Source organism: Vicugna pacos, chromosome 14 (assembly GCF_048564905.1).
Source record: "Vicugna pacos chromosome 14, VicPac4, whole genome shotgun sequence".
Classification (NCBI taxonomy): Eukaryota; Metazoa; Chordata; class Mammalia; order Artiodactyla; family Camelidae; genus Vicugna; species Vicugna pacos.
The window spans coordinates 9,024,936-9,045,814 of NC_133000.1; the positions used below are offsets into that span (position 1 = coordinate 9,024,936).

The 20,879-nt window shown below is 37.2% G+C and overlaps 1 long non-coding RNA gene across 5 annotated transcripts in view; it reads right to left on the minus strand.

Moving 5' to 3' along the window:
* LOC140701096 (uncharacterized) overlaps positions 1 to 20,879 on the minus strand; it is a 233,931-nt gene that overhangs the window by 162,943 nt on the left and 50,109 nt on the right. For all 5 annotated transcript variants that reach the window (XR_012079929.1, XR_012079930.1, XR_012079928.1 and 2 more), the window contains exon 2: positions 17,566 to 17,687. This is a non-coding gene — a long non-coding RNA (uncharacterized lncRNA). The remainder of the gene's footprint in view (positions 1 to 17,565; positions 17,688 to 20,879) is intronic.

Consider the following 20,879-nt stretch of genomic DNA (forward strand, 5'->3'; position numbering starts at 1 on the left):
AACAAAAACAAAATGATAACTTTATATGAAACTATTACCATCAGAAATTAGGGTGATCATGGGAAAATGACTCTAGCAAAGATTTTAGTGGCCTCGATCATATTTTTCTTTCTGTTTTTCCCTTTTACAAGAAAACTCAGGGCCATGATAAAACAACTTTTAAAGAAATAATATATTCACATCCTTAACTAAGTATATAGACAAACGCCTCAGCTATGTATAACCATTGCATGTGCTAAGATTTCAGCCTTTAAGCAGCAACATCCCAGACCTGCACCAAGCAGAGATTCATGCAACTACTGCTAAGAAAAAAAAAAATTAATAAATAAACTCAAGAAGAAACTAATGGAACAAAAAACATATTCTGATTTATAGAGCAGTCTTCCAAGTACCAAGAAGAACATTCAGATTAGAATCTGTACTAGCAGGGGTTTTACAAATCACCCAAGGCCAAGCGTTATCTGGAAATTCCATTCTGGCATAAGGCAGAGAGAAGCTTTCTGATTTTACCACTGGAATATCGACAGCCTGTCTTTGTACCGGGGCAGGATTCCGGGAAGTGTCCCCGAGGTGAGGTAGGTGAGTCCGAGTCCTCAAAACAGCAACATGTAGGAGACCAAGATAATTTTCTAGCAAAGTCAGAATTTCAAAAGTCTAAATCAAGCATCAGATAAAAGGCTTGGTCACGGAGCTGAAAACCTTGTACAAGATGTAGGGATGGCCCCTCAGCTCCAAGACGGGAGGCCGGAAGATGGAGGAAAAACTGAAACTTCCTGTCTTGCCTCTTCATAGTGTCCATAACTTCACAGTATAGAGTGAAGAAAGCAAAGCCAGATTTACAGCATGCACTTTAAGAACAAATGTTTCCAAATTAAGATATGGGGTAGGCCCGAAGAGATAGAGTGAATATTAAATTCCTCTCAACTTTGTCCAACAGATTTCATTTCCCAAAGTGATAAATTATTTTGGTTTCACTAAACTTAATCCCTAATGCAAAGGTGCAGTTCATTAAAATAGAAACACCTAACGCTGTCTGTGGCTAATTCAGACGGTTTCAAAAATTCAGCAAAGCCCTTTTAATAGTTTCAAGCAAACTACACATCAAAACTGCTGTTGGGGCTGCCTAGCAGCAAAGCTAATTGCATAACATACACTCATTACAAAGCTTAATAAAGCAGGTCTTTATTCAAACGCGAAAGTTCATCCCAACAAAAATATTTTTAAATGTATGATGTGGAAATATCATACAGAGTATTTTATTAGACTCTCACATACATGAAAAATATAAAATGAATATATGAACAATTCATATACATGCAAAATCAGTTTACCTCTGGAAATTGCTTATTCATCACAAGTAATGCTTTAATAAATCTCTGTTTACTTCCTTCTACCCCCTGCATGTCATAATATGTGTTCTGATTTGTGAACTGAAGACAATTTCTTTTGAAACCATTAAGATCTTTTTACGGCATCATCCACAGAAGTAACCGTACTGCTAGTTAGCACTACCATCCTATTCATGGCACTGCGCTTGATGGAGAGCCTTTAAATTAGCCATGTCAAAATTTATTTTGTCTGACTTATTTTTACAGGGATGAAGACCATAGCTTTATTTATTCCAGGAAAGTATTTGCTCACATGCTAAAAAAATCTACTGTAAAAAATCAAGAAGAATGTTGATAGCCAATGTCACTGGACTATTCCTTACAAAAGAATTAGATAAATTCTAAAATCTCATTAATCTTACAATCACTAATATTAATAGATCATCCTGTGCTAGTGATTGTGCCTTCATAAATATCAAATACATTTTAATGACATGTTCTCCATCATGAAAACAATAAAGTAAAAAACACAATTTTATTATAACTTTATATGGGACTAGTTCTTGCATGGAAACTTTGAGGATTAGGCATTTTTCCCTCTAACCTACACATTTTCTCTCTAATGTGCAAGTTAGTGAGATTTGACAATGAATGATTAAGTCCCTGTTAAGTCACTGTGCTGAGCATTTATTAGTATTCAATAAATACTAATTGATAATAGTTCTTTCCTCCTCAGTATATATTAACATCTAATATTTTTCATTTATTCCTTATTAACTTGAATAGGAATGATTATAAGTAAGTTTATTTTATTACTTGTGGCTTCAAGTACATAAAACCCACTTTAGTGGAAGCCCTACTGCTTTCTTTTTTCTTTTTTCTTTTTTCTTTCTAAATAAGCTTTAGAATTTAATGTATTGGTTTTTCTGTATCCTTCATGTTGACTTGTGGAGCTGTTCATTCTGCCTATAATCATTTAATTACTTGTTTAATCCAGTATGGAAGCTTCACACTATGGTGTTTTAATTTATTGCCTCAACATGCACTAAAAGATTTACAAGATAACCTCACCCTCTCAATCTGTCATGACCGATAAAAGCTTTAAATAATCTATTAGGGAAAGGCAACACCAAACACCTGGTGATGCTTCACATTTTAGAGCCAATTTTGATATGCAGAGTTTAGAAGACAAGATGTTAATCATCCCTATGACATTTCACAAATCCCCAATAAGTTGCAACATTTTCTGCTTGGGAAACTGAACGAGGCACTTATAAGGCAATCACCAAAACACTACCTCGACTGTGAAGGGCCAATCTGACCAAGAACAGACAGACCACTTCTAGTGAAAACTCTAAGGAACTGTTTTCAACCATAATAGTGGGGGGAACAACTGGGTTTAGGGAGCAAATTGGAATCGGTTCAACATTTCAGAGTCGACCCACTCAGCAGTGCTTCGACGAGCACAGACACAGCATTAAAAAGCTATAGAATCGAAAACTGAGAAGCCAATATAATTATTTCCACCATTCTCTAAAGTTGTAACTAAACAAAATCTGAAACACAAAGTCAAAATAAACACAAGCCTGCACAAACGGAACAAGCAATTGACTTTGTTAATCCCTTAAAGTATAGCAAAGAAGGAGATTTTTGGAATCAAGAAGGAATAAATTTGCTTTTCTATTTGGTCACTGTTGTGTTTCTTCCTGTTATTTTTTCCTACATTGTTGTGTTTCTTCCTGGATGCATATGATTTAAGGACTATGAAGTCAGTAGAAGCAGGGTATTATAAGAGTTAATAGAGAGGGCCCTAGAGTAAGATGGTTTGGTTTTAAGTCCTGGTTCCATCATTTCTTTCTATAAGATTTTGGGCAATTGTATGCTCAGGATCCTCTTCTGTAGAATGGGGATAAATAACAGCACTATACCATTGGTTTGCTGTGAAAATTGAGAGAAAGCACGTAAAATTTTCGGCAAGGTGGCTACTACATAGTTGAGGCTCAAAAAAATGGTAGCTACTATTACTGTTAGTAGCATTTTGAACATGTGGATGCTCAGTAGATGCTGACTGGATGGAGAGAGGGATGCGTTGTTGAAATACAACAACTGGTGACAGTAGGAAAACAGCTCAGTAGGTACAGACATAAACAACCTGTTCACCATCGTTTATCTGTGTGCAAAGACTATGAATATCAGAGATGCTGAACCAGAATATCATCAGCCCAGCAGACCAATGCAAGAGAATTGGGATAATCAAGCAGGTCAGTCCTTTCATTTCTGGGTCTAACCTGCCAAACCTTTCAATTCTCACAATGTTTTGAAATGTCACTTCATAGAAATCCTTCCACTCCTAGAAGTTTCTTCTTAGCCTGTTAATATTGGAGATGTAAAATCATCTAAAAATCTATCAGACTGATGCGTAGGTATTATTATCTCTATTTGATAGATTAAGAAACTGAGAGTCGGAAAGTTGTGATAACTTGTCCCAATCCCACATTTAGCAAGTGGTAGAACCAGAACTCAAGCACAGGTCTTTGATTGCACTTCTGCTGTGATTTGATCATTAGTTCAACAACAACAAAATTAAGTTCAGTATCTACTATGTGTCAGGCACTGTTTAGGTACTAGGGATACAAATGTAAATAATACGCCACAACTCCCCTCAAACTGTTCGTGATTTAATAGAAAAGACAGAGAAGTACACTCAAAACCACTCCACCGTGGTCTAAGTAGCTTACGAAAAATGTGGATTCCGGGTTTCACCAAGAGCTCTGATTCAGTAAGGCTGAGATACAGGCCAGGAATCTACACTTTTAGGAAGCCTTCCTGTGGTGACTCTCTTAGACCACACCTGGAGAAAGGTTATAAGAGAAGTAAGTCTAGGAACAGAAAAGCAGAATTCCTGGGAAGATGATTCCTGAATTGAGTGTTGAAGGACCAGTGGAAATTATTACTTAGGCAGAGAGAGTGGGAATGAAGAGAGAAGCATTCACATAGAAAAACAAAATTGACCGAGTTTTTTGTTTGTTTGTTTTTTGTTTTTTTTTAAGAATTGACCAAGCTTTTGAGAGATGAAACTCATATGGGAAAATATGGCAGTTAAGTGTAACTAAACTAAAAGAGGGTGGCGGGGAAGGATTTGGAGGAAATAAATGTAAAGGTACACAGGACCTCTATCCCTAGAGTCCAAGGGAGCCAGGCCCCGAGTTAGAGAACATGCAGAGGGCCAGAGCAGCCCCCAGGTGGGGTTTAAGCAAAAAGCAGGTGGCATGACCAAGGGCTGCTTCTTCCCCAACTCCTCAGATTGTGCTATAGAGAGAACTGCGCAAGTTTGCTCCTGAATAATTAGCTTTCCCTTGGAATGGCCTGTTTCAGTTAAAATGTGTCTCTAAGGAGGATTTGAGCCAAGCCAGTAGCAGGCTTCAACATACAAAACACATATTTTAAGATGAAATGGTGAATCTTCAAATTATATTTAAGTCAATACAAGTTACAAAGCTAATGAAAGTGCAGCAAAGGGGAGACCCAATTAGTAGCTCTGAATCTTCTGTGCTTTGCTTTAACAAATCTGAAGTTCCTTCCCCTCAGGTATGCTGAACAGACGTAAAATCATCATGCCAGACCTTGTCCTGCTTTGAGGCCTCCTTTTTCTAAACCACCGTTGATATTCCCTGGGCTCCACATAGGAAGAGCCGGCCTCCTGGACCGGGTCTTCCTCATTTCAGCCACGGGGAATGACATCTGTGTGCCACAGTCTTTGGTTTCAAGAACATGGATATAATGGAATGGGCATATCTAGATAGATAGGAAGAATGACACAGAAACATGTAAACTTGTAATGTGGCATAGTTACTGATCATTGGAGAAAGAGAAGGATGACCTTGCAAGTCAAGGAGATGGAGAGCCTCAATTCCAGCAATCTGTGAGGCAAAGCAGCAGCAAGCTTCATCTGCAGCCAAGGTTAGACTGCTCTGTCAGCCACGAGGGGAATCCATCATGTCCAGTCCCGCAGGAAAGGACAAGGGATGCCGGGAAGCAGAAGAAATCACCTCACGGCTGGCTGTTCCTGGTGTTGCCCAGAGGACCACGGACTTTTACTTTGTTCCAGACAATTCTTTTTTTGTTTGTTTTTGCAAGCCTTTCCCATGTACTGTAAAATGTTTGTCATCCCTGGCCCCTACATACTAAATCCCCAAAGTGACCTGGAAACTCTCCCTAATGGGGATGACAGCCCCCTTTGGAGAACCACTGAGGAGAACTTTAAACCCCTGGAAAGGACCTTCAAGGTCATCAAGGTTCCACATTTCCATTTCATAAGGAAAGTAGGGACAAGCCTAGAATCTGATTTTCATGATTCTCGGGCAAACACATTCCTTAAATCTTCGTGCCTCTGGGTTCCAAAAAGGGTCCCTACCCTCCCACTGACATCTCTTACTTATACCATCTAAAAACTCTCTCTTGACCACAAGGCAAATGCAAATCTCTGGCAACTTCTCTCTTTGGCAATATGTGCCAGCCTACTTTTTCTTGAACTTAAGGTACTGGCTGGTACTGAAGCCAACAGCAAAAAGTAGGCTTAGAGCTAAGAGAAAAACCCAGGCATCTTTAGACGGAAAGTGTGGGCAAGATTAATGGATCTCATCCTCATGAAATTTCAGAGCAAGGATAAAGCAAGGACTTAAAAAGCTTCCAAAAAGGTGAAAAAACATATTTCTTCAAAGAAATAATAATCTGATTGATACCATAATTCTCATCAGAAACACTGGATTCTAGTACCAATTGTAACAGTAAACACTGCTCTCTAGTAGGTAAAGAAATGAAATCTTCAGATTGGGAGAGGGTGGGGATGAGAATTTTGAAACTAGAATTCTGTATCACTCAAATGAGGAGATAAAATAAAATGCATATATATGTGGATATAAATATCTATTCACACATATATGCAATAAAAAAGTTTACCTGCCTACAAAAAAATTACTTCAGTTTTTTCCACCAAAAAATTAAATATCCGAGAAACAAAGGCAGCTAAAAAAAAATGATACACATGAAGTTATTTGCAAAATAGAAAGAGACTCACAGACATAGAAAACAAAAGTAAAGGTAAATTAGGAGTTTGAGACTAACAGATACACATTACTATATACAAAATAAACAACAAGGACCTACTGTGTATCACAGGGAACTATATTCAATATCTTATAATAACCTATAATGGAAAAGAATCTGAAAAAACATGTAAGTATAACTAAATCACTTTGCTTTACACCTGAAATTAACACAACATTGTAAATTAACTATACTTCAATCAAAAAAAATTTAAAAAGCCAAACTCATGGAAACAGATACTAGAAAGATTGTTCCCAGGGACTGTGGGGTTGGGGAAATAGGGAGATGTTGGTCAAAGGGTAGGTACACACTTCCAGTTATAAGGGGAATAAGTTCCGGAGGTCTAATGTACAGCATGGTAATTATAGTTAACAACAGTGTTTTATGTACTTGAAAGTTGCTTAGAGACTAGATCTTAAATGTTCTCAATACAAAAAAAAAAAGAAAAAGGTCATTATTATGTGATTTGATTGAGATGTTAACTAATGCTACTATGGTAACCACTTCACAAGTATAAGTATATCAAATCAACACATTGTATACCTTAAACTTGTACAATTTTATATGTCAGTTATATCTCAGTGAAGTGAGAGCTGGGGAGATGGGAGCAGAAAGAATATTCAAGTCCAAGGAATGACTTAAGCAGGAGGGAGACAGGTAATCAGCCTCAATAGAGGAAGAGTAGAAATCAGAATAGCAGTTCTCAGCCTGTGGGTCTGAGATCGGGGGCTACATAGCTATTGCAAGAGGTCTGTGAATCTAGGTGAGGATCAGGCTCCCAGCAGACAGATGAAATAACACCCCTACACATGAATAATACTACTGTCTTTCAAATGTATTAGGTTCTATTGTGATTAGGGAAATTCCTACGTACTTAAAAGTACTATTAAACTCATGCCCAGTATCTTATATTTTCTCAATTAATAAGTACTAAAATGTAAATATTCCATATCAAGAATTGCACAGCTGTTTTTAATTGTTAAAGTGAGAGTCTCATACTTGTAAAGTTAGGAACTATTGTGTTAATACTGGAGGGTCCATTCTCTGACTACAGAGTTTTAAACAAAGGACGAGAGAGGCAAGATACATGCAGCAGCCCAACTATATCACAGAAAGTTGAAAACATCCTTGTAACTAATACCTGGATTAGAGAGGAAAAATCAAATACAATATTTCATAAACATGCATAAGAAAGTTACATATCAAAACCTCTAAACTTACAGGAAACTTATAGCCCCTTCCAGGAAATACAAATCATCAAAATTGATTTAAAAAGAAATAGAAAAACTAAATGGCCATTAAACGTAGACAGTACTGAAAAAGTTCGTAAGCAGCCACATTCCAAGAGGCTCTCCCTTCAAAGAATAGGTAATTCCTATCATATTCAAATTGTTCCAGAGAATTGAAAAAGATACTTTTCCAGCTAAGTTTTCAAGACTCGTAAAGAATAACAAACAACAGGACAAGAACAAAAGAAAGAAAGAAAATCATAGACTAATGATTTAAGAATATAGTAGAAACATACAGTACTTTAAGCATTAATAAGCTAAATTCATCCTTCTACTAAATAATAATACACAATGACTAAGTAGGGCTTATTTCCGGATGCTTTAATATTAGAAAAATCTTCGTGAACAGATTAAAGGAGAAAAACCCATAGATCATTTTGAAGGATGGCAAAAAAACATTTAGTAAATTTCAACTTACTTTCATGATGGAGGAATTGTATCTTAATACTAATTGACTGAGAAAATATAGGATAAGACATTATAAATGAATTCAGTAACACTTTCAGATGAATTTGACTTTCCTTAATTATAGCAGCTAATTTGATAATAGGTGACTGGCAGAAGGCTTCAACAAACTACATAGTGAAACATTAGAAGGGTTGCTATTTGTTTCTAGAGTAAAATGAAATGTGTGTACTCAAGGTTAAATAATAAAAAAAAAACCCAAATCTCAGTTCATTGGAAACTTAAAATGCATCACTAGAAGAGTTTTCAAACTTATGGTAAATCCCTACCATGAATCAAGGAAACTTATCTTCACAAATTGATGAGATCTATGAATACATAAGGAAAAGTTCTAGAAGGATGCATCTCTGGGCAGGTTGTAGAATTAGGGGGCTGTGATGGAGATGTCCTCTTTCCTTACTTTGTACTTCAATATTGTTTAAGCATATTGTACAATAATCATATATTACATTTTTTATTTGACATTTTATAAAGTTTGAAATATTCAATACCCTTGTATTTTCTGTTCTTAATTTGGGGTATACTTCTGTATGTATACTCACTATGATTGCTTTATCACAGTCTTGTGTTTCCAGGACATTCTATTTTATGTTTTTCTGCTTTAGTATTTGTCACAGAAAAGTTTAAAATAATGATAACATCTTCATAGATTATATTCTTTATCATTATATTATAACCCTCTGGATCCCACTTAAGTCTTTGAGATTTGAATGCTACTTTTTAGAAATTTGTAGCGTCATTCCTGATTTCATTTTGTTTGCGTTTTGCTGAGTGTGCTTTGTCTCTCATTTCATTTGTACCCTTTTCTAGTTATGTTATTGTTTCTTCTAGATCTTACAGAGCCTTGATTTAAAAGGTGTAACTGAAGCCAGATACTTCACAGGTTTAATGAAACCTTGAAACAAATGAAATATGGTTGAAACAGGTTCTTTGAGAAGGAACATGCTTAGCTAGCCATTATGTCTTATTAGCTAGATGAGGAAAATTTTAGTGAAATTTTACATATTTGTTATCCTAAAATTTAAATAAACGCATACATATTCTTCAACTTGTTACCTGAAAGTTGAATTTCTGTGTCAGCCTGTTTGCTAATGAGGGAAAAGAACTTTCCTAATATGTAACGGTTTGTCTTAAGAGTCCTAAGAACTGTTGATTTATAACCTTCACACAAGACTGTTTTCTATAGGAAACTATTTAAACTCTTTATGCTAGAAAATTGTGTGTGTTCTATCATGTGGTAAACCACAGTTGTCATAGGAGATTAATTTTAACTACCAATTTATATCTCATTGTGATCTCACCAACTAGCACTAATTAACGCTACTTCTTTAAGGGACTGTGTAGGTTTCCTGAACATGAAACATAGTTAAAGAGATTTACTTCTTAGGCAAATTACTTTAAAATAAAATACAAGTATCTCTCACAGATTAAAACCCAAGGGGAAAAAAAACTCTCAATTTGCCATGTCAGTAAGGCTAGTAATGATTAAACAATAATTTAATAAGGTTACCTTATGGGTTATTTTCAAACTGCAAACGATGAAAGATGAAGATCAGGAAAAAAAAATCCATAGATCTAAACCTCTTTCACCTTGGGACAGACGTTCAAGTACTATCTTCCACACTTACCAAAAATCTTTGCCCCCTACCAAATCAAAGCCTTGTTGCCATGTCTGAGTCTGTCTCTAAGAGCAAGATGAAACAATGAACTAATTCTCCCTCATGGTCCAGGCACCATGAAAGACACTACAACACAGTAGGGAAATAGGTGTAAACCCTGCCCTCCTGAGCTTACAGTTTAATATGCTTGCCTGTTACCCAGCTCTGTGCTGTCCAGTGTGGTACCATTAACCACATATGGCAATTTAAAGTTAACCTTAACAAAATTTAAAATTGAGTTTATCAGCCATGCTAGCCATATTTCAAGTGCTGAATAGCCAAATGTGGCCAGTGGCTACCTTACTGAACAATGTGGATAGAGAACATGTTCATCACTGTTAAAGTTCTGCTGGGCAGCACTGCTCTAGATGTGTGGCACTTATGGCTTAGACTGGGTTTTGAAAAGGACAGGTCACTATATATATGGTACCAAAAGCAGTTACATGATGAAAAGAACCTGGTTCCTGAATAATGGGTCTTTACAGAACTGAATAGCCCATAAACCTGGACGTTAACTTGGAATCATTATGTGAAAGAGAAACAAACTTCTCTAATCCTTGAGCCACTGTATTCTGTGGTCTCTTTGTTTCAAGAAGTGTAAAACTAAATTTTATCTCAGTTCGCATCAGCCCTCTTATTCATATGTCCTGTTAGTTCTCTTACTTTAATTAAAACTATATGTGCCATCACATCTGCTCATTGCACCGTCTCAGAGGGAGTCATCTATGAAAGTAATTCACACTATAATGTTAATGACTGAATTTCAATAAGTAGCATGTATTGTATTAATTCAATACCTCTCTTAGAATAATTTGATTATAAAAGAAATCCCAGAAAGAGGAATTTCCTCTACATATAAGGGCAGCATCCAAACTCAGTATTTAGAATAGACATTTTTCCAAAGAAGATACACAGGTACACAATAGCCAACAGGTACAAAAATGTGCTCAAAATCACTAAGCATAAGGGAAAAGCAAATCAAAATCACAATGAGATATCGCCTCACGCCTCTGTCAGAGTGGCTACCATCAAAAAGACAAGGGATAACAAATGTCAACCAGGATGTGGTGAAAAGTGAACCCTGGTGCAGTACTGACAGAAATGTAAATTGGTACAGCCACAGTGAAAAAGTGTATGGAGGCTTCTCAACAAAGTAAAAACAGAACTAACATACAGTCCAGGAGTTCCACTTCTGGGAACATCTGAAGGAAACAAAAACACCATGTTGAAGAGATATCTGTACCCCATGTTCACAGCAGCACTATTTACAATAGGCAAGATATGGAAACAACCTAAGTGTCCATTGAGGGATGGGTGGATTAAGAAGTGATATAGATAGATAGATAGGTAGGTAGGTAGTGGAATATTATTCAGCCATAAAAAGAAGGAAATTCTGCCATTTGCAATAATGTGGATGGACCATGAGGGCCTTATGATAAGTGAAATATGTCAGACAGAGAAGGAAAAATAACAGTATGATCTCACTTATATGTGTACTCCAAACAAAAAAAGGGAAAAATCATAGAAAAAGACATTGGATTTGTGGTTGAGGGTGAGGGGAGAGTGAATTGGATGAAGGCAGTCAAAAGGTCCAATCTTCCAGTTATAAGATAAATAAGTACTACGGATGTAAAGTACAACACGATGACTATAGTTAACACTGATGTATATCTGAAAGTTGTTAAGAGAGTAGATCCTAAGAGTTCTCATCACAAAGGAAAAAACCTTTTTGTTTGTTTTGTTTTCTTTTTTTTCCCTTTGTATCCCTGTGAGACAATGGATGTTAAGCTTATTGTGGTAACCATTTCACAATATGTGTAAGTCATGTCATTATGCCCTATACCTCAATCTTATACAGTGCTGCATGTCAATTTTATCTCAATAAAACTAGAGAAAAACACTTCAGGATTTAATTGCAAAATCTATTAAGAGGTTAAAAGAAAGGAAAGGAAAAATCCATTTCTTTGCTGACTCTTCATAAATCCTGAGAGATTAAATACTGAAAGGGGTAATCCAACTCTTGTCAAGCATCACCATTCTACGGATATAGAGGACGCTACGTTACATTTATACCCTTGTTAGAGCCGCAGGAATCTGGCCGATGCAGGAATTTCAGTACTTTAAAAAGCACAATACCTTATATTCAAGAATTGCTCAAAAAATATTTGTTTGAACAGTCCCCAAGAGGTGTCTTAAATCTTTGATTTACTCCATGCTGCCAGTAATCTCTTTTATTCTGAGTCAAGATGCTCTCACTAACCAGCACTTTTCTCTACAAGCATCTGCCTAACCAATGAGATAGCTGCTCTTCATCTTTTATTACTACACTAGACCATGCAAAATTCGACAAGCCCTCTCTCCTCCTGGAGAGAGGGTAGAGGTTAAGGTAAGATGGTGGGGCCCACACAGGAGGGTTGCTGGGTCCTCTCCCCTGACCCATATGCCTTGTCACTAAGTCTGAGACTGGTTATATAACCAGAACCAGAGGAGCTCCCCTAACAGGGACTTTGCCGTTGCTTCCTGCAACATGACTTCTACTGCTCAATTCCCATCCTCATCCCCAAGCTCCTATTCTTATACCGACCCAATCTATCTATCAAGGATGCAGGTCAAGTGTTACTTTTCCATAGGTAGTTCTTCAGCCCCACTGTAAGTCTGACATTGATTTTATGCTGTAATAGCTGTTGGCCAGTCGTGATGTAGCTGTGCTTATACAAACTCGGTCAGAGCTGTTCGTATTGTGGTTCCTTCGGTTAAGTGATATACATTGCTCTATAAACACAATGAATTGAACTGCCATTTAAAATGTCTTCAGGAAGATTATACTATGATTCAGCATTGATATTAAAAGCTACTGTATATTAAGGAAGGAACAGAAACAGTAATTGAACATAAATTTGGTCCTAGCAAAGCAAAAATTTGTCATTGGAAGGACAGATGCAATTCCGTACTTTCTTGCAAAAACAATAACCAAGTGCTTTGTAGGAACTAAGAAAGAAAGACACCTACAACTAAATGAATCTACATTACTTTTGTTACTGAGATAATGGAAAAGAACTGACAATCACACCCAAGCAAGGGAGGAGAAATTGCTCAGAACATCAGAAATGGATGAAGGAGAACTGAAAGCAATGAGAAGCTGATGTGAGTGACTCATGCATCCAGCGGGACTAGCATTAAGGCATCAAACACTATTTTGTCAGACACTCCCTTCTGACTTTGAACATCAACTACTTAACTTCCAATACAAGCGATTTAATTGAGAGAATCATGGAATTAGATTTAGTCAAACAGAAAACCATAATGAAACTCTAGAATTTTTTGACACGCCTTGAAATTATATTATCAATGCTAAGAATTAAAGAAATCAAAACCATGAGTTTGGGTAGTTTATCACTGTGATGTTATGCAAAATTTCCAATGGCCAAAAGTCTGGTTCTATATTTAACTGTAAAGCATAAAAATCAAAGAATAAGAAATTTACCCCCATCAGGTAAATACTGTTTGCCCTTAAACAAAGTACGTATGACAGCTGAGTGGCTAAATTCCACCAAAGAGGCCCAGAAGCACCTAAGTAACCCATCAAGTGTGGTAGTTACTGATGCTTTTTAGATATATCTAAACAGTTCTAGCAAAAGCAACAAAATGGTAGCACTAAACTTAATGGTGGATTGGAGAAAAGTCCCAGAGAAAACAGTGGAGCATTCTTTTAAGAAAGTCTGCATCACTAAGGCTCTTGACAGCATGGAGAATGACATTGTAAAGAAAAACTCAGGCACTGCTGGACGAGTCAAAACTCATTTAGAAGAGTCAGACTGTGAGTGGGGGGAGGTTTAGAAATAGTTTAACTAATCCATTTAATTTATATTTTCCTTCTAAAAGAAAAGAGTGATCATGATTTTTTAACTGTCTAAAAGAGCTCTTCCATATCTTTAAGTATAAAACAAGTTTTTAAATAGGTAGTTTTGTGCCATGGTTTAATTTGAAATGTTTTATCTTTCTAAGTAGAATATAAGATAATGATGCACCCTACAATCAGTGGCACCTTCAACTGGATGAAATTCTATACACTTTTTTGGCTCACTGCTTTTGTAGTTAGCTGTAACAGTTTGGGCAGCCATAAGTATGTGTAACAAAGATGGCCATTTTCAGTGGTGAAAATTAAACTCCAAACTCTCAATCCTGACTGTGCTGAGACCATCCAGCTTCTCCAGGAATCTCGGTGCACACTATAAAGGGGGCTCATTTCTCCTTCAGCACCAGACCATGATCTCTCTACTGAGCTCGGCTTAGGAGTCAAGAATGGGAATCTTCGGTGACAAAGTAATGAAATAGCCCTTCACACTTGCCACAAACACACCTAAATGGCCGACATTTTTCCTACATTCAACAAGCATTTTGGAGGATATTTACTGTATTCTAGACACTACAGCAGCCAGATCTCATTTGAAGGACACTTACTTTTGATAGGGTCTTGCTATCTTGGCCCCTAATTGACCATCGGTGATGTATTAAACCTCAAGATGTTTAATTCAAGAGGCATGTTTTCATAGTTTCATAATCTGTGTAAGAAATATAATCATGTGAAGGCATAACAAAATATAGTTGTTCTTTCATTGAATGTCATGGTACTCGCAGAAACAGCCTGCTGACGAGCATACTAAGGTTATTTTTAGCACATCACCTTTTTACAACATTTGTGACTGTTAATTATGACCATTTGGAGCTCACAGATGGTATATGAAATTGTAGTGTTCTGTTTTAGATAATGAGGGTGGTGGTATAGCAAATAAATCATTGCGAAACCAAAGGACAAAGTTGGTACACAGCATGGTGTACTGGTTATTTATTACACACAGTACCTTGGCTGTTAACAGTGCTTTATATTTGATTTCCAGCCACTGTTCCATCTGCCACTCTGGTCTCCCTTTTACACAGCTTCGATCATGTTACCTCTCTACTTATAACCTTTGGTGTCTCCTTTTTGCTGCCCTATGAATCCTGAGTTCCTCAGCTTGGATTCCAATAAGACTCCATAATCAGACACAATCCTGACAACTGGAATTATCTTCCACAGCCACCAACAGGCAGTTTTTCTCCAGTTAGTGCATTCCTCGCCCTGGTTTTTCTATGCCTTCTGCTCACTGCCAGTTATGCTCTCCCTGGTGTTCTCTCCACATATAATGACTATTTTCCTTCCTTCTGCCTATCAAAGCTCCGATAGTCCTTCGAGATACAGCTTAGATACAGGGCTTTCCACGCAGCCTGTGTTGACTTTACCGATTGCCATCATTTTCTCCCTTCCATTCCAAGTGCAAATACAGTAAGTGCCACCTCGCTTTACATTCATTGCTCCCTGACTATGTCACCATGTAGGTCTTAGCTGAACAAGATGGCAAGGTCACAAGCAACAGAAAGCCTGACGTGCTCTCCTGTGGCTTCCCCCACCCTACCAAATGAAGTTGCAGGTGGGAGAAGGGAGAGTCGGTGGTTAATAAACACCTGTTGAGTCTCTGACTAATACAGAAATAATTATCCAGCTAAATATCCAGAAGATAACACTTGCAGGTCCATTTTCTTAAAGTAGAAGAAGCTGCATCTAGCAGCTGGTGTAGAATGTTGACTCTGATCATGTGATAAATAATCTCTCAGAAATTTACCATTCTGTAAACTGTCAAGGACCTCTCCAAGGAGTGTGTCACACGATCCTGAAGTTCCAGGGCTCAAATCATTAATTTAGTAGCTGGGGCTTTACAAGGAGACTGCAACCAAAGGACGGAACCTATTTTGTAGGAACCATTAGCTATTTGTTACAGTATTTTTGTGTTGATTCAGGCATTTGGCATAGTGTTTCTGTTATATGTCATTCACTTAGCACTTTTGGTATTCCTCAGTAGAGACAAATAAAACCCTCAGGAAAATGGTATACAAATTCGTACAATGAGATACAAAAAGTTACTTGATAGAAAATTATTAGAAGGTTTGATTAGCTATAAAGTGATTTACACTTAAATTTAGAAAACAGAAGTTTGCTATGAACTAATACAAATTTGAGACAGCGAGAGAGGGAGGGAGAGAGAGAGAAAAAAAGGATCCAAGCTAAAGGAGATTCAGGAAGTCCTACCAGTGAGAAGGAAGGTAACTTACAAGTTAACTAGAGCATCCATTTGTCACATTGTGTCTTGATGGGTTATTTGTCTCAATGACCCTAATTTTGTTGGTATAGAAAAGACCTGATGCTTCACAATCTTGTTTGAGTGTGTGTGCTTTCTCAAGGTGATAAGTCAAGTGTCGCTTTTGTGACAGTCTCTTATTTTGAAACTGAAATAAGAATGTGTACAAAATACTATGATGATAAGGGAGATGAAACTTCCCTGGACAGTTTAACTTTGACAGCTGAAGTGGCAAGTAAAGTCAGCATGGCTTCTGATCCCACACCTGATCTGTCCTAGTAATTTCTAATACCTCAAGTTACATCAGTATTGCCAGGGACCTGACTATCTAGAAAAGCCACCGATGAGACAACGTAGGGCTACTCAAAGGTGCCCTTCTCCACTGTATACTCATTCTTCCTTCTCTTGTTTTTTACTTTTCTCTGTGTTGCTCCCGTTTTTTCCAAATAGTGTATGCATCTCAAAATAAAAACTGTGTTTCCTATGTCTGTAGATGCGTCCTTCAATGGAAGTCCCATGCTGAGCAAGTTGAAAGTGTAAAATGCATACTTGGTGGGTGATTATTTGCTTGAGAGAAGTAATAAATTGTGTGCATGCAAAGAAAGAAGAGAGACTAATCTAATGATTGAAAATCTAATTTCTTATGAACATTCTCCACCCAGAATTCACCCTAAGATAACAATTTATTTGAGAATTTTGAGAGTTTCCACCTTAGGGACTTCAGATAATGATGGCGATACATTAGATTTTAAGAGAGGTAGAATTTATTTTATTTTATTTATTTCATGAATTCCCTGCCTCTTCTTTTTCCCTCATGTTAATTCTCTAACTATTCATTCAAATTTTGGTTGACTCTTTTCAACATTCACACTTTTATTCAGCCTTCAAGAGATACTAGATGAGCACCTAATTCTGGGCAAATTGCATGACACTGAGGATACAAACTAGTAAGGCGCAAGGTTTCTTAGTATATGAAGCAGCACATGAGAGAGTTTCTGTGCAGTTGAATAAGGTTAAAACTGATTTTACACGAAACTGATTTTGTGCAGAAGTCAGGACAAACTACAGTGCTACTATTTCCTATTATACTCTGTCTAAATACATATGTATAATATATATGTTTTCTTTACCACTCCAGTCATTCTTTAAAAGACAAAGGATTCTATAAATGGAACTACAGGTGTGTGAATGCCATGTGTAGTTATATACTATTAATAGAGATTTCCTTTTCTATCAGATTTCTGATGATTGAGTGCTTGGTATGTGGTTTGTTTTCTAATCACAATCGATCATTTCTTCCTTGAAGTCATTCTGGTAACACATCTCTGCCATTATTTTTAGATCTATGACAAATCATTTATTCCATACTAACTGAGAAGTGTTTTTGATTAAATAAATCTCATCAAATGCTACTTGAAAAAAGACACAAATAATCTCATGTGACTCTAAGGGTTGGCTTCACTTCAGACAGAAGGAAAATTAAGCCCATTATACCGATTAACCCATCAATGAATGCTGCGGGGAGGGGGCGGGGTGGTAATCTTACATCTACGTAAAGAAGTTACTTGCTCTTGTTAGGAATGGGCTCACCTGCCCAAACGACTCCCTCACAGAGTCACTTGCTCTTGAATTTCCTTCCGTACAATACGATATTTTGTTTCCAAGCTCCTGTTAAAATGCAAACAGCTCTAAGAGGTCTAAATTCACACCAAAGTAAAAATAACTAATATTAGCTGATATCAACTCTTTCCTGAGAAAAGTTGCTCTGTTACTGAGCTGCCTGTAGGAGTGTGGAAGAATTCACCCTGAAAGGAGGAAAGGACATAAACATTTGGCAGGAACTGAGGACACATTTCTCTTTATTCGGCAGTTTGTCAAGGATTGACGCTGACTAGAGAGTTGGTCGACTTTTCCCCCAATGTTTTCAGTCTTAAACTTCATCCTTCTACCTGTCGATTCCTTGAGTTCCAATGAGAAAGGATTGCAATTGACATCCAAACCACGCGTATAATCAGATCTTTATAGAAACTGTAGTTCGCTGCGTGTCCACTTATGTTTAAATTAAGTGTTCGGTGAAGTTTCTAAAGTTCAATCCACTATGTCAACTCAGTTGTACTCAACCCAGCTTTTTGATAAGCTGGGAAAGAGGAAACCAAGCTTTCTCAGATGGTCTTGAATTCTACCAACACAGTCTGGGCCCTTCAGACTGTGAGAGCACTAGAATTTATTGAATGAATGAATGAATAAGTGAAAGAACAAAGAAACAAAAGAACATAAAAAAGCAAGGGAAGCAACCTGGTAAGCAAATACTCTGATTACAGTAAAACCATCTCCCATTACGGTTCAACATTTAGTTTAAATATAACTGAAGATTCTTCCTCTGTGTCAGACCTCTTCACTTGGTTAAGACCAACCATGATGTAGGGGATGCCCAGGAGGGGTGATGACATTGCATTAGAAAGTGGCACTTCTCAGTCTAGCTCCACTAATGGTGTGGGTGCAGCTGCAGCAAGACTGCCGGGCGTTCCTCCGCCTTCTTGTTCATCACTCTGAGATCTGAGAATGGTGGGGAAGGATTATGCAGTGGTGTAAGACATTATCTGAAAAGCACTTGTGCTTCATCGTGTTTGCTTTTAACAGCTTGTGAAAAATGAAAGCACTGCTGTTATGTGGTGCTCTGTGGAAAAAACCTTTCACTTCACAGAACGTAGATGTGTGGGTTTCGAGCAGAGGAGTTTCTGCTGCACAAGTGGTAACTGCTTCATATGCTTCACCTTTGGATTTATCACACAAGGAATCAAGGTCACACTCTCCATAAAATACAAAGCAGTTTTTGCTAGCTAAAGTTTATTCTACACAGGCAGAATAAGAGGGAATTTGATAGAATCATAGCCAGAATATTCAAGCAAAACAATTATTCTTGTCTGAATTATTCAGGTTAAGACATTTTCCCCCTGAAATAATGGCTTTACCAGGGCTATTTAAATAGCCCTATTAGTATTTCTAAGTGAGGCCTTATTTTAAGAATAGAGATAAAAGATTTAAGAAAAGAGGGTTAATTTTTAAATTACTAAAGAAACCCTGATTAACTAAAATTAATTACCTAAGATGCTGAAATTCACTTGTGCGGCAGAAAAAAATACTAACTGAAGATAGGGATCTTTCAGTACCAAGCATAATAGAATTCTTTTTGGTCCTAATTTACCTGAAGAATCTTTTTACCATCACTTAGAGGACTTTCATGTAGTCAAAATCAATCACTCACACTCCCTTGGACCATTCTGTTGATTTTTGACATCCCACATATGCAAAATCATTTACTCAAAGTGACTAGAGAAGTGGAAAAATTAGAGTTTCATGGTTTACGAATTGGAATTTACACAGATTTTACAGCTTTGCTTTTAAAGAAAGGAAAATGTTTTCTGCAGTTGAGAAATCACTCCAACAGATGGGCCTATCTCCTCTATTTTTATTTCTAGTTGGCTTACGGGTGAATTACCCTGGACATAGTTATAAATTTGAAATTATAGGAACTGCTGAGGGGTGATTTTTTTTCCTGGCTATAAAATACAATGAGGACACAGCTGCAGTATCTAGAAAGTGAGGGAAGCTAAAACCATAAAAATAATACTGTTTCCTCTTCTTTGTTTTGGATGCAAGAGTAAGCTTATCTGGTTTCCCATTATTTATAACGATTAATCTAAGGCCACATTCCCAGAAGAGTAATTAGCCAGTCAATTACTTCAGTGTGAATCCAGCATTCTGATTAAGTGTAACTTCACAATTAGAAGCGGCCATTCAATAAAGCATAGTTCAGTGCATCTTTTTATACTGAGATAGGGAGGCTGTGGGAGGAGGCAGAAATATGATAGGAATAACTGGTTGATGTAACTCCATTGAAAAGAGATCTTGGGACAATTGTGAATCACCTATTGAATATAAGTCCACACTGAAATTCCACCTACTAATCTTTCTATGTATGTGTTTGTGGAGTTTTCACATGAGTTTGGCCTACTACATTCTCAACCTGCAACCGTCTGCTTCGTACATTATCTTCAGCAAGTTTTTCATCAAGGGATTTGATTTGTTTCAGGCTCCCCAGCCTTCCCCACTATCTCCCAACCACCTCCTATATATTGGTGTCAGTAGTAAGGCTCTGAATAGCCATTTTTCAAAAAATATTAATCCAAGAAATATTAAAACTTAATATTAATATTAAAATCTTTTAAGAACAAATTCTCCGGAAACCTCAAGATCAGGCTGAAGCTCTTTCACGTGGCATATGAGGCTCTTGTTGGTCTGGATTTTGCCTACCCTTCCAGCTTAATCTTGCTCCAGAAATATTTTTAATGCTTGATGCTCCAGCAATGCTAAGAGAAATGGCAGTAGTACAGATAGTTGTGGCAATACAAGTGACCATTCACTTAGCATCGGTTACATGAGAGATAAAATATTAAATACTTTATCTCATTTAACGTCCATAATAACACCACAAGGCAGGTACTATTATTCCTATTTTACAGCTAGAAGAAGTGGGGCTCTGTGATATTAAGTAAACTGCTCAAGTACGCACAGTTACTAAGCAGTACACCTTACGATCCTTCTCTTAACCTCTTTGTTATACCTCGACTAGGCCATGCTATTTCATGTCTTTGGGGATTTTCACGTCTTCTTTCATCTCACTATTGTACCATTCACTGCCTTGTACACCTTGTTCACTTTAGAAACTCCTACTCATTCGTTAAGACTTTCTCTATGAAATCCTCTCTGACCTGCCTCCCAAGAAAAGGTGATTAGTCTTCCTCCCTGTCTTCCACAGTCCTATCCCAAATGCACACACACCCATTATTATATTTTTCA